This window comes from Alexandromys fortis, unplaced genomic scaffold, assembly GCF_014885135.2.
Source record: "Alexandromys fortis isolate MF-2015 unplaced genomic scaffold, M_Fortis_MF-2015_v1.1 scaffold_144, whole genome shotgun sequence".
Classification (NCBI taxonomy): domain Eukaryota; kingdom Metazoa; phylum Chordata; class Mammalia; order Rodentia; family Cricetidae; genus Alexandromys; species Alexandromys fortis.
Genome location: NW_026068021.1, coordinates 3408187 through 3422856, shown reverse-complemented (window position 1 = coordinate 3422856; position 14670 = coordinate 3408187).

Sequence of the window (14670 nt, the reverse complement as noted above, 5' to 3'; positions counted from 1 at the left end):
TCCACCTGGGGTCAAGGGTGCTGGATGGTCATCCTGGGGTTCTATAGGACGGCTGGCTGGTTAGGATAAAGGCAAAAATCTCCGGGTCCGCCTCCGGAAAGACTGCTTTAAGTCGCCTTCCCAGCAACAGGGAGCGCGGAAACCCAGAGACCCCAAGGAACTTGCCTAAGATCACACAGCGTCCTAGCAGAGGCCGGCTGACTGAAAGATGGGTGGGCCCAGCCTTGGCGACTCTTGCTTCCAGTTTCTTCAGAGGCTTCTGAAAATCCCAAGCCGGTCTGCAGAGCGGCGGGGGGTGTCCAGGCTTGCCAGTGAGGTTCTGGCTCGGTGCGCCTGGCCCCTTCCCTGGGGGAACCAGTGTCCCCGCGGCTCCCCGCCCCCGGCCTCGGGACCTCGAGCCCCGCGCCTAGCTAGTTATGAGACAGCTCGGGGGGACTGTCTGCGGGCCGCCTCTTTCCTGCTAATTATCACCTTATGAAAAGTGTTTCATTAAGAAACTGCTTTTGATTAATTATCGACAGAATGCTGACCAGAAAGAAATGAAATTAATCTCTGACCCCGTCTGGGTAGCGCTGGAAATTCATCATATATCCTTTTAATATTGAAACACAGCGCAGAATTTTAATAGAAAATATTGTTTTTTTTCCCCCTCCAAACCTCCAGTCTTTATTAATGCCCCTGGGCAGAGAATGATATTGCTGGCAATATAGCAGTCTTTGTTCATTTTAAATTTATTAAGCATTATGCACTTCATTTCAAACATTTTACTGTTTCTTTTTAATTTCGCTCAGTGTAACTACAGAGTAAAACCTTTTTAAACATTTAAGATATTGAAAACCCATAGACGAATGTCTAACGGAAACTGCTCCGGCCATCAAATGAATCTAAGTAGAAGCAATTGTAATTTTAAGCCGTCAAGTACACCCTTCAGACTTTACGGTATCTGCGACCGTCAGACTGGAGTGGCGGGCAGGCAGGCTTGAAGGCCGCCCTGACTGGAGGCCGGGGCCAAGGGGGTCCTGCCGAACCCCCATGGGGGACCTAGCAGCTTTCTAGGCCGCAGGATGCACTTCTCCGTCATTTAGGTGGGCTTAAACAAGTCCTCCCAGAGGCCAGGTCTCTTGATAGAGATGGCCCCACCTCCCCCACTCCATTCACCAGACCAGAGACACCCCCCTCCCCACCCCCGCAGCAGGGTACCGAACCAAAAGGTTTCTCTTCCCCTCTGCCCGCATTCACCCCCTAACCCAACCAGGGTGGTTTAGGGGCCTGCCCGCTTAAGTAGGTACCTGAACAGTTCACAAGCTCTGGGAGGGCTAGGTAAGGTTGGTATCCCCAAGCCCTCCTCGGGAAGGGAGGGCAGCAGAGATGGACCGAGGCCACTACCTGCCTCCCCCCCCCACGCCCTCCGCCCAACACCCATCCGCTTAACTCCCACCCTCTCGCTCCCTTTTTCTGAGGAATCCAAGCTTTGCATTTAATGAGTCGTGAAGTGTGAGAACTTCCGGACCGCAGGTCCCTGATGCGAATTCCAGATGTACTAGGCGAGTGGGGTGGGGCCTGGGCCTGGAGGCCAAAGCCCCCGCCTGACCGCAGCCCCCCATCCGGGATGCAGCCATCCCCAGCGCCGAATTGGAAACGGGCAACGTCTCCACTGAGAAATTACTCCTTTTATTTCTCGTAGCGTTCCTGGTGCCCTTATTTCACGGCCCGGACAAACGGAATATTACTTTTAAAACACTATGAAATACCAGGTCCTGTCCTCGGAGCTATTTCGGGGGGAATTCAATTTTCGCTGAATGGTGAGAAGGGCCAGCGATTCTTTGGGGGCTGAGGGTAAGTTTGGGTGGGTGAGGAAAAAGCTCAGGGGTTGTCTTGACAGTCCGGAGAGGCTTGCTGGTGGCTGGGTAACACACAACCGTTCATACACCTGCAGACACAGGGACACCTGCACACACCCGGTAGACAGCCCCACAGTACTGAGCTTTAGCAGGCCCGACTTTGCCAGCATTTTCCTTACTCTGGCCCGAGGATGGCTGTCTGCAGGGTGACCTGGTTTCCCCCCAGCACCCCAACCCTAACCCCCATCCCCACCCAGGAGGCGCTCTTTTTGGGTCTTCTTGGTGCAGAACTTGTTTCTCTGGTTCCTTCTTCCACAGTAGAAGGCCCACCCACCAGCTTCCCTCCCCCAACCCCCCTCCACCAGCAGCTCTCTTTCCGGCCTTTGGCGGTAAGGAGCAGGAGGACCTGCTGCTGGAAAGTGTGACCCTTAGTTAGAACGGAGGTTACTGACTCTTTTGTGTTGATTGCTGGGAAATTTGCCTGAGCAGTTCCCGCAAACTTCTGTCCCAGAGTCCCAGACAGATTCCTGGCTATCCCCAGTCCCCACTGGCCTGTGACCCTACAGAGTCCCTGGTAAGTGAGGAGTCTTTAGGATGTGGGGGAGAAATGAGTCTCTCTCCTTCCCCCAGAAACAAGAACAAAAGTGGGAACTGGGTATAATATCCTTGCTGTCTCACTCTCTCCCGAGAGTTTCCTTTTTTCCAAGTCCTTTCCAGTGTCTCAAGGTATAAACCCCTCTGCTTCCGCCTCGGGAGGTGCAGAGACCAGGGTCAGCCCCAGGAAAGGACCAGCGGTGGGCTTTTGATAGCCATAGAAGGAGCTGTGGTAGGACCAAGGAAGAGCTCGGGACTCCAGAAACCAAACAGGACCAACGTGGCCTGAAAGCAATGTTTCCCCTCTGATCTTTTAAAACTAGAAACAAAGAAATAAGCCTTGGCTTCTAAAGTAGGTCTCCGGGCTGCCACCCTTCTCTCCCTGACCCTGCCTGCTAGCCTCCCGCCTGCTGTAGGCACAGCGCTCGCCCTGCTCACTGGAAGAAGGTCTCCCAACACTCAGTGCATCGAGGGGATCCGAATTCTCCCTGCCACACTAAGGAGAAATACCTTCTCACCCCCGTTCCCAGGGCCAAGAACCCACAAAAATACTGCAATATCCAATTTCCCTTAAACACATACTGGAGTTAGAGTTAAGACTCTTTTGTGCTTAAAAAAAAAGATAACAAAGCGATTTAAAGATAATTAATTGCATTAAACTATTGACTAACTACCTCGCTCAATAGTAATTCATTTAGAGAATATTAAAATCGGAGGAACAATAATAAAATTGATGCTGATTCCCATGGGGAGGGGGGGGAAGGCCAGTAAATTAGATACTTTCTTAATCTGGCGTAAATAATAACATGTCTGTCTCCCTCTCAGGCCCATTCCCTATCGTTTATACCAGGCTCCAAAGCTGGCTTTCATAATTGATATCAGTTACTCAATGAGTACTTTTTCATTTGGTCTTGTTATCCGTGATAATTGGGAAGTTCAGGGGCTTGGAATTGGGATTCTGAACTCGTCTGGTTCCTCCTTTGCCTGACTGACCCAGGGCACGGGTTTGTAACAGCTTATCTGTCCCAGGGCCTCCACTCTTGTCCTGGATACGCTGAGGAGTTTGGTGCCCTCCAGAACCTAAGACTGATTCGCTTCTGCAATGACCACCCAAGTCCTGCGGCCTGCAGGGGTGGGGGGGAGTTAGCGGGGAGGGTTCCCTGAAATGCCGAGGACTCAGCGGCAAACCCGGGGTTAAGAGCACCCACTTTGTTTTTGTTTGAAAAGAGATGAGTAGAAGCACTGAACTCTGAATATCTTGGGCAGTGGGGGCCCCCCAGAAGAAAATTTGGAGAGAGGAGAAAAATAGGAGGTGCGGAAAGTACTCTGGGAGGATGCCAGCGGGGCCTGCCCACCACCCTGTGAGAAGAGGGACTCAGATACCAGGTCTTCACCTTCCCCACCCCAAGGTCTGGACTAGGGAGCGGCGACCCTCGGCCAGAGCCCTGGCAGCCTGGAGGGTCCCCGAGATGGCTCTTTCGTTATTTATTCACTTATTTATTCATTTATAAAGTGTTTACTTAGATCGGCGCAGATGTAACATCTCATTTACAGCGTGGCCTCGGGGCATAGAAGCAATTGGCAACAAAAGAGTAACTCCGGAGAATTAGAGAAAAACACACACAACAACAACCAAGCGAGCAGGGGTGGGAGGAGAGCGAGCGGTGCTGGGCTCGGGACAGCGCCAGATAAGACAAGCAGAGAGACCGGGAGTGAGGGTCCTCAAGGGGGATTCGCTGGACCCTGGCCGTGCCCGAACCCCTGAGGTCTTCAATAGTGAGCATCCACCTAACCTCTTCGGAGAGGCTGGGGACACAGGCAAGGGCGGGACGTGATACAGGTTCGCAGGAGGTCATGGTAGCATCACTAGTGTTGCCCGCGATCAGGGAGGCCCCCAAGGGGGACGCTCATCTCCCACCCATTCTCTGTCTTGGAGTGGAGCGTTGTAAGCTGACCCCAGCAGGTCCTTGTCCCTGCCTGGTGGCTCAAGGTTCAGCTGGCCTCGCGTACCTCCAGCATAGACAGACCTCAGGTCTCGGGTCCCTTTGCCTGGCTCCTGTGCGCACTACGGATGTCTATCAGCTAGTCCTCTGCTGCAGTGACCACAGCCTCTGTCTCTGGGGAAACTGAGGGCCACGGTCTTTGTGGCACGAACTAGGCAGCTGAGGACTCAGATTCACGCCCCGCCAAGGTGCCCGGGGGGCAGAAAGGAGAGGACTTGCCAAGATAGCCCAAAGCACAAAGTGTGCTCCCACCCCTCCCCTTGGGGAACTCCCGGATTCCTCCAGGGTCCCAGCCTCAGCTCCTCCCCATTCGGGGACCACGCCCCTGCCCTCCAAATCCTCAACCTTCCTGCTGCCAGGACTCCCACCCTCCTGCTGCTGTGACCTCTGCTCCTCTTCGTGGGGGAAATCACGACCCTGACCTTCAGGATTTTATCCTTCCCTGGGCCAGGACCTCTATCCCTCCCATTTCAGGACCCTCCCCTCCCCCTGAGGGGACGCTGCCCACCCGCGGTCCCTGGCTTGGGCGCCGAGCCCCATGCTCAGCCGTCAGGGCGCTGACGGGAGGCAGCTGCGGCTGTGTAACTGGGAGCTGGTTGCCTGGCAACCCGAGGCGGCTCATTACCGCGGCCACAGTGATTAACCAAAAATGAAAAAAAAAAAAAAAAAGGAAGAAGAAAAAATTAGGGAAGAAAAACATAGGGAAAAAGCGGGGAATATGAAAGTAGAATACATTATTTAATTAGCTAATTGATAATCAACTTCTTTTTAATTATTCACTTAATTAAAAAAAAAAGTGTAACTACAACACCGCCCTTACAGAGCTGTTGATACCCTGGCAGCATTTTCAAAGCCATCCGTCTGCAGCCGCTGCGAGCTGGGAGGCAACTTTCCCTCCGCCCTGTTCACCCCCAGCCCCTCCTCTTCTCCAACAGTGGAGGACAGCAGCCCCAGCATCTGGGACCAGAAGGGCTCTGTGAGGTTGTTTTCTCACCCGGTGTCCTCGCTGCATCTCTAGCCTCAGTCTACCCAAACTATACGCACCGAATTAGAGGCGCAGCTGTGCTGATGCTCAAAGGCCAAGCAGGTGCTGGGGTTTGGAGTTCAATGGGAAACAGCCTTTCACCGGAGTCTCACTGAGGGTTGATGGGTCTCAATCCTTCCTCTCTCTGGTGGGGACACCCATATCCCCATATCCCCGGATGACTTTGCTTTCTTACATAGGCTAGCCTATCTAGGACCTGCCAAAGGACTTGGGTGCAGGAGCTTGTAATTGGCTGAAGGCCAAGAATGAGTCAAATTCGCCTCCATCCCAGAAAGCTTGGTGCAAGTTGGTGCCTGCTGGGAGCCCAGGCAGGATGGAGACCACAGCCCGGCTCTTGGGTACAGGGAGATGGAAGATCAGAAAGTGTTCTCAGTCCCTGCCTGATTGACTGCAAAGGTGGAGGCGGGTGAGGGGGTCTCCGGACTTGTGGGGGTGGGAATGCAAAAAGGTGGAAGATGAGAAGGTTGCCTCAGGTTTCAGGGTCTCCCTTTGTGACCCCCACCTACAGTTGCGGAGAGCCCTGTTATTTATTTATTTATTTGGGACAGGGTCTTCCGGAGTACAGGCTGGGCTTGAACTTTTGACCCTCCTACCTCAGCCTCCCCAGAGTACTCTGTTGTCACAACAATCTAATTTTTTTTTTCTGTAAGAATATCTTACGGATATTCTTAGTTAGACCCTGTTTGGTCCTGTGTGGTATACAGTCTGCACTATTGAGGCCTCTGTCAGCTTGAAGGTCTCAGAGTGCAGCCTTTGATTGAACAGAAGGATTTTTTTTTTTGTTTTTTGTTTGTTTGTTTTTGTTTTTGGCAGGTCTGGCAGAATAGGGCCAAGGTCAGTGAGGGTGAAGCTCTGACTTGAGAAGATAGTGGCCTTTTATTTTCAGGGTGTTGCCCCTCTTCTCCATCAAGGAAGGCATTGTAGGTCCCATGGGTCACCCGAGTGTTTCCATCTTCTGTACTAGACCCTTCCAGAGCCTGGGCATCTGAGCATCACCTGGGAGGAAGCTGCCTGGATGCCGGTGTGCAGTTTCTCACATCTGGATCCATCCTTGGCCTTCCGAGCAGATGTTGGTTTCTAGAAAGCTGGGGACAAGTAAGATAGTCCTTAGGGTCTCTGGTACTGCCAGAAGAGGGAGTCACCACAAGGAGAAACCACAGAGGCCAGAAGTCCTGGTATAGGAACCTCTCAGGGCTGAATCGGAGTCTGAGGAGGTAACTCAGGACGCAAAGGGCTTGCCTTGTGATGGCGAGGACCTGCGTTTGAATGCCCACAATCTATATAGAAGTCAGGAGGTGCAGCATGTATCTATAATCACAGCAGAGTCCTACAGAGAAAAGGGAGGCAGATTCCAGCTCAGTACACAGCAAAGGACAACAAAGTCAAACAAGGTTGAAGGTGCGGACTGACGTGGTTGTCACACAGCGGCACCTGCACAGCTACATTCATGTGCATAAGCATGTCCATGCAGGCGGGGGAAAAAAGTGGATCAGGATTCTCGCTGGAATGGATGTGGGGATTTAGGGAAACGGAACAAGTCATCTATCTGTTTAGTGGGGAGGGGAGTTCATGCTCTGTAACCCCACAACCTCAGAATGTGCCTGTGTTCAAAGATAGAGCCCTTGTAGAGGTAAATAAGATAAAAGAGCTCACTAATCTAATCCCCCTGGGGTCCTGGGCAAAGGAGGCAGTCCTAATACAGACACATCCAGAAGTATGGTCCTGTGAGGAAAGAAGGAAGAAACACATATCTATACACCTGGAAGGAGCCCAAGACGCCTGGATTTTGAACTCAGTTCTTTAGAGGATGAGGAGTAAATGTGTGTGCCATTTGTTACACAGCGTGAACAGACTGACACAGCATATACGATAGGGAAGACACAAAGGAAACATCTGCTGGTTGTGCCTCCTGCACGTGGTCTCACCTGGGCACTGGAGGAGTTAGGATGTGTGTGCTTCCTCGATCTATCTATCAGAATTGTGGGTGTCCGTTTTCCCAGTGCTAGGGCCGGGTGAGATATTTAACTGGGACTGGTGTTGTGGGCTTGTCTTCTAAATTGGTTGAGACTGAGGCAGAAGGCTGCAAGTTCAAGAGAATGAAAAGAATAAAGAGAATAAAAAGAAGCGGTGGGTATGTCTTAGTGGTAGAGCCCCTGCCTAGAATCCCCCAGTGAGGGGCTGGGGTGTGGCTCAGTGGTAGAGCTCCTGCCTAGAATCCCCCAGTGAGGGGCTGGGGTGTGGCTCAGTGGTACAGCACCTGACTAGAAACACCTAGTGAGGGCCTGGGGATGTGTCTCTGCATAGAGCACTTAATATAACCAAGGCTCTGGGGTTTGTCCCCAGTGCCACTTTTTCCCCCCCTTTTTTCATTGGTCAAACAACCAGGGATGGAAAAAGGCTTCTCCTAGTCTCCACCCAGCGGTCAAGGTTGTCCATTGTCTAGCTCCCCTTTCTGGGAGGTGGAGCAGTTTAGAGCTGGCCAGTCAGGAAGTCAGCAAATGTCTGCCTTCCTGATGTGGTATCCAGGGGACTTTGGTCCAGAAGACATTCTTGAAGCTGGGAACAGAAGCTGGTAATGGCCTCGGACTTTGTGAAGGGAGCTGGCCTGTAGGATGGTGGAGTGTTCTGAGTATTCTCTGCTTGTAGCTGCAGATTTATGTACATATAGGTTGTGGAGCTCCACCTAGCTTTCCTTCCTTTCCCCTCCCCTGCTTGGAGCATAAGGGGCATTAGCGCTGATGGTTGGTGGATTCCCTCCGCCTGTCAGTGAGCACCACTTAATTCCCAGGCCAATGTCGACTTATCTCACGTGTGTGCTGTGGCTTAGGCATCTCTCATCAGCTTGGAGGCTGTAGCAGGGAGGGAAAGACAGGGCCACAAAACGGAGGGCTTTCCCTACCCTGACCTGAGCCTTTTTCAGCTTACCTGTTTTGTGCATCCACTGGGAACCATGAGAGAGGATTCCAGAAAGCCAGACTGACCTCATTCTTGCTGTGACTCCAGACAGGTCCCTGTCCTTCCATGAAGCTCAGTGTCCCTATCTGAGAAAGTAGGTTCAGTCCACATTGCTGATGTAGTACTGGTCATATGAGCTATTTGCAAGGTTGAGATAGGAGGATTTAGAAGTTCAAGTCTAGTCTGGGTAACTTAGTGAAACATTGTTTCAAAATAAAAACAAGTTAATAGTGTAACATGAGGGGGCCTGCTTGTTGGGGTTTTCTGTCCTGCCCAGTTCCCCACAGCCGGCAAGTCCCAAAGAAAATCACACAGAGATCTCTATAAGAAAGCTGATTGGCTCATTAGCTCAGGCTACTTATTAGCTCTTGTAGCTTATATTAACCCATTATTCTGATCTATTTTTGCCGTATGGCGGGGTACCTTTTTCAGCTGGCAGGTCACAACCTGCTTCTTTGGAGTCTGGGCAGGAATCAACTTCCTCCTTCCCAGAATTCTCCTGTTCTCATTGCATCATTTCTACTTCCTGTCTGTTTTTCCCACCTATACTTCCTGCCTGGCCAATCAGCGTTTATTTAAAATATGATTGACAGACTACAGACAATTCTCCTGCACCATAATAGAAATAAAAATAACAAATAAAAAGGATGGCACACATCTTTAATCCCAGCACTTGGGAGGCAGAGGCAGGTAGATCTCTGAGTTCAAGGCCAGCCTGATCTACATAGTGATTTCCAGGACAGCCAGGATGAAGGTGTGATTGAGTGGTAGAGCCCCTGCCTAGAACTGTCTAGTGAGGAGCTGTGGTGTGGCTCAGTGGTAGAGCACCTGCCTAGAATCCCCTAGTGAGGGGCTGGGGTGTGGGTCAGTGGTGAGCACCTGTCTAGAATCTCCCAGTGAGGGGCTGGGGTGTGACTCAGTGGTAGAGCACCTGCCTAGAATCCCCAGGGAGGGGCTGGTATAGCAGCAGCCCAGCACGTTCCCAAACCTGGGTTCCACTGTAAATAAAAAAAAAAGTTTAAAGCAAGGACAGTTGGGAATCCAAAGTGGCAGCCTGAGAAAAATAAACAAGCACTCTTCAGCTGACCTTGGAGGCTCAGAAGTTCAAGGTCATCCTCAGCTACCTTTGAGGCTAGCCTATGCTACATAAGAACTTGTCTCAAATAAATAAATACGTGAATGGAAACTTAAAAAGTGTTGATGGTGCTGATGGAAACAACACGCGCTGGATCCGGAGGGGAGATAGAACCAGGCTTCTACCCAGCTCACAGAGGGCACCATCCCGGAGGCTGGCTTGGTGTGTGAGGCTGGAGGTTGGTCCTCACAGTGTCTTGACTGTGTCCTTCCATTACCTCATCAGGTCTAAAGGCCCCTAGGGATGAGGTGACCTCTTGCCCTTGGCACCTATCTCCTCCATCACCCCCCTTCTCCCTCTGGTTTCAGAGCTTCAAGAACCACAAAATTAGTTCTAAAGAAAAAAAAATAACACCCGTTATTTCGCCACTAATCCCATAACTCCTTTAATTAAGTCAATGGTAGTCTAAATTGCTCTAAACATCTTTTGGGGGATTATATATTTTAATCATCATTATCCAATGAATATTTGATTATGGAGTCACCCTATAATCAAGAGTGAAAATATAATCCAAAAAAAGGGGGCATTTAATAACACTTTAAACGACTGGGTATTTGATAAAGGGCGTTAGAGGATTAGGTGCCCATTGAAGGGTTGGGCTGAGACACCCAGTCAAGGACTGCAGCTACCCTTCACTTAAAAATGAGACCACATTTTGAAAGGAAGAAGGGAAATGAAGCTCCTCCCATCTCCGCCCCTCCCGCTATCCCTCATCACCTCCACCCTATCCTCCACCACCCCATCACCCCCATCTCACTTCCCAGCACCCTATCATCGCCACCGCCGCCATCCCCTGTCATCCCTTAACACACTTCACACCACCCCCATTACCTCCATCACCCCTCACTCTGCTCACATCATCACTAGGCAACCCTCACTCACCCACTGTCACCTCCCACTACTCCTCCCCCTGCTACCATGTCTTTTCTTGAGTAACAGCCTGCTGCAATTGTTGACAGGCTTGGGGCTAGGACAGAGATTGTGAGGCTTTGAGATAGCCAGTGAGAGGAGGGCCCAAGGCTCCTCTGGCTGATGGCATTCCATGGTGGAGTTCCTCCTGTCCATCTCCAGACTGAAGACACTTAAGTAGGGCAGGCCTGTCATCCTTGCTACTTGGGAGGCTGAGGCAGAAGGAGCAGGAGTTCAAGGACTGTCTGGACTACAGAGTGAGTGAGTTCAAGGGTAGTCTGAGCAACTTGAAGAGATCTTGTATCAAAGAGAGAAAGAAAGGAAAGAAAGAGAAAGAAAGAAAGAAAGGAAGGAAGGAAGGGAAGAAAGAAAGGAAGGAAAGAAAGAAAAGAAGAGAAGGCTGGGGTGTGGCTCAGTGGTAGAGCCCCTGCCTAGAATCCCCCAGTGAGGGGCTGGGGTGTGGCTCAGTGGAGAGTGTTTTGCCATCATGTGCAAAGTCCTGAGCTCAACCGCCAGTACTACCAAACAGACTGGAAATAAAAGACACTGGTTCGAGGAGTAACATAGGTTAGGTCTAAGCACACTGCTTCTAGATGCAGGGTCTTACTTGTGTCTAGTTTTGACAGGTCTCTGTGACTCTTGCGCTCACCAGCCTTCTAGTGCCCAACACCATCCTCTAGCTAGCTGGCTAGCTGGATTCCTTGCCCTGAAGCACCTGCTCTTCAGACCACTGCAAGCCATCCTGACGGCACAGACCCTAGGGGGCGCCATAGGCCCCGCCGGTCACCACCTCTTGCTGTCTCCAAGAAGCTCCCCTGTCGTTAAAACTGCTTGAGAGGAAGTTACTGCTCACGTGTGAGAGTCACTTTTCAGAGGGAAACATCTGTCATTTAGCGCTATGACGCTACGGGGACGCATGTTAAAACAATCTTGTTGCATTTAATTTACTTTCTTCCCCACACTGTGGAGAGAAACAGAGATTCCCAGGTGCCAGGCTGGGGGTGGTTACATTCAGAAGCCCGTCCCTGCCCCCCATCTGCAAGACAGGCCTGTGTCCCCCAGGCGACTCCCCAGGGCAGATTGATTTATTCCTCTTCAGAACTGTCAGGGGGCCACTGTGGGAACTGAGCGCAGCTACCTCGAAGGGACAAAGGAGGCTGTGTGGGGCTGTCATGCCTGCACGAGGTGGGCAGGAAGGAGGCTCCTGTGTTCTCCCAGCCAGGGGCGCTCCCTTCTCTGCCTGTCATCCCATTTGGGCTTCAGGGGTCACATTTTCCACCTATACACATGGGAAACAGCCAGACTGGCCCCTTGTCCATGTGCTTTGTGCTCTCCACCCTTGGGGGTGACACCGAGTTAACGTCCTTCCCAGGCCACATGTCCCCAGCACTGTATTTACCACTGGGTGCTTGGCAGAGGGTCTCCACTTTACACAAGAGGGAAGAGAACTTCAGAGAGGTCTAAACACACAACCAGGCAGTAGTTGAATGTGGATTTGAAAGTCGATGGGCTGTGCGGGAGGGTGGGTTTAGTTGCCAGTGGCTATGGGGCTATGACTTAGTGCTTTGACTTGCATGCATACATATCACTTCTGGTTTCAGCCAGTTTGCTCCTCCCTTCTGGTTACCTAGGAGTTCCTAACTTACTAACCATCCCCCACAGGGACCCTTTGTATATAGCTACTCTTACTGAAGAGATAGAGAGATAGAGATAGGAGAGACGAGACACACCCACACCCACAGAGAGAGAGAGAGAGAGAGAGAGAGAGAGAGAGAGAGAGAGAGAGAGAGAGAATTATCTCTTTCAGGCTGCTGGACACCACTCAGTTGCCCCCATTGCCTATGGCCTAGAGGATCAGGGCATTGTTGGTGACACCCGTGGGCTTTGCCAAGACCACTGTAAAGGATCCTTTAAGAATTTTCTCCCAGCTGGTGTGGGACCCCTGGAATCCCAGGTCCTGGCAGCAGGGTTGTAGTGGTGGGGTAGTACAAAAGGCCTGGACTCAATGTGTCTTGGCTATGTGACATCCTGGAGTTGTCCTGTGACAGGCCACTTTTACTATCTGGAATGGGAGGGAAGCTATCTGGGGGAAACCACGGTGCTGGTTTTTTTTTTTTTTTTTTTTTTTTTTTTGGTTTTTTGAGACAGGATTTCTCTGTGGTTTTGGTTCCTGTCCTGGAACTAGCTCTTGTAGACCAGGCTGGTCTCGAACTCACAGAGATCCGATTGCCTCTGCCTCCCAAGTGCTGGGATTAAAGGCGTGCGCCACCACCGCCTGGCACGGTGCTGTTTCATGTTGGATGGAGACAGGGAGGTGACATCTCTGCAGTGGCCCATGGACACCTATCTCCTGAGTGTGACTTGGCATATCCCACAGGGACCTAGTCACAGCAGAGGATCAGGTGACAAAGACACCCTCAGTCCTGACTTCTTTTCTCACGAACCTGCTCGGGGGGAGTCAACCTCCCCATCTGATATATGGGTGCATGCACCTCACTGAAGGTAGAATACCACCCCAGACCTTTCCTCTGGTTCCTTGTGACCTCCCTTTCTCTTCGACCCTGGGATCCACCAACTACCAACCATTTCTTGGTCCCTGGTCCTGGAGGAAGCCTCACAGGCCTGCCCTTCTAGAAGTCAAGGCTAGGATGGAGAAGGGGTAGGGCCTGGTAAGCCCTCCACACTGCACTGCCCCCTGCAGGCATGGATGTGATATTTCTTTTTTTCTTCTTTCTTTTTTTTTGGGGGGGGGTGACTCCCTGGGGCTACCAGGGACAAGGGGCCAGCTCTTGACACAACCCTAAAATCTCCCAGATATGCTGTGACCCACCGAGCACCGCAGGTATGAGATGTCACACACAAAGGCGGACACACGTAGGTGGAGGGTGGAGAAGAGGCAGCAGGCAGGGAAATTCTTCCTTCTGGCTAAAACTCCTCCCTCCCCTTTTTTTTTTTTGGTGCAGGTTCAGTCCTCTGATCTGGACACAAAACCATGAGCCCCGCCTGACCCCCAGACCCTAGCTGCCTTTCCTCTCGAATGGCAGGCTGGGCTGTGAAGAGAGGTTTGCTCCTTGCTTCTAGGTCCCCAGGGCTCCCCAGCCCTTTGTTGAATCAGTCAGTCAGTGGCCAGACATCAGAGGCCTGAGCAGAGCTGGTGCACAAGGAAGAGGCAGAATGGCAGCCATTCGGGAAAGCCGGTCTCCTCCCTGCCCTTCTGTTTGACTTGGAGGGCTGAGGCCCGCCCTGGGCCCAAGCACCTCCCAAGCTCTCTCTGTCTCCCATCAAATGGCATGAATAATTTAGTCTCTAATTAAAAGTGAGGTCAAGCAATGAAGAATGGCTGTGCGGACCCTGGCACTGTGATGCATTAAATCCCCGGGACACCAGAGGCAAGTGGCCAGGGCGCCAGCTCATACAGCAAACCTGGGCCTTCCTCACAGGGACAGCTTCAGGGACCAACTGGGGAAGAGGTCCCTGGGAGAGGGCCAGTGAGATGGCTCAGCGGGTAAAGGTGCTTGCCACCAAGCCTGACCACTGGAGTTCGATTCCCAGCACACGGTAAGAGACAATTGACTCCTGTAAGTTGTCCCCTCTCCTCCGCGTGCTCGGAGTAGCGTGTGTGTGTGTGTGTGTGTGTGTGTGTGTGTGTGTGTGTGTGTGTGAGAGAGAGAGAGAGAGAGAGAGAGAGAGAGAGAGAGAGAGAGCATGTGCACATTGGCCCGCAGAGAACTCCCCGTGATGGAGGCTGTTGCACTCCAGGCTCTCTGAGTTTACATCTCCATGGTTGTTCCTTAGGACCCCTTTCTCTCTGCTGTGCCTCTCTCAAACACACAAATGCATCCTGTCTGTGTATTCCTTCTGGAACATTCTTGCCCATCAGCCTGCTTGGCTTGCTCTCTCTCTGTCCTCACTACTTGGGTGTCTTCCTAGAGGTCACCTTGCTTGTCCACTGTGGCAGAAGGCCATCTGCCAAGTTCACTATTCCTGGCCGCTCTTCACCTCTCTCTCTCTCTCTCTCTCTCTCTCTCTCTCTCTCTCTCTCTCTCTCTCTCTCTCTCTCTCTGTGGTCTCTGGACAAAAGCCACTATGTTGGTATAAGAGAGCTTCTTTCAAAGGAAGATGTCAAAAACCCACCCTCATACTGGTTATCTCACTAGCCGGCCTCTGACTCAGAACAGTATGTTTCGA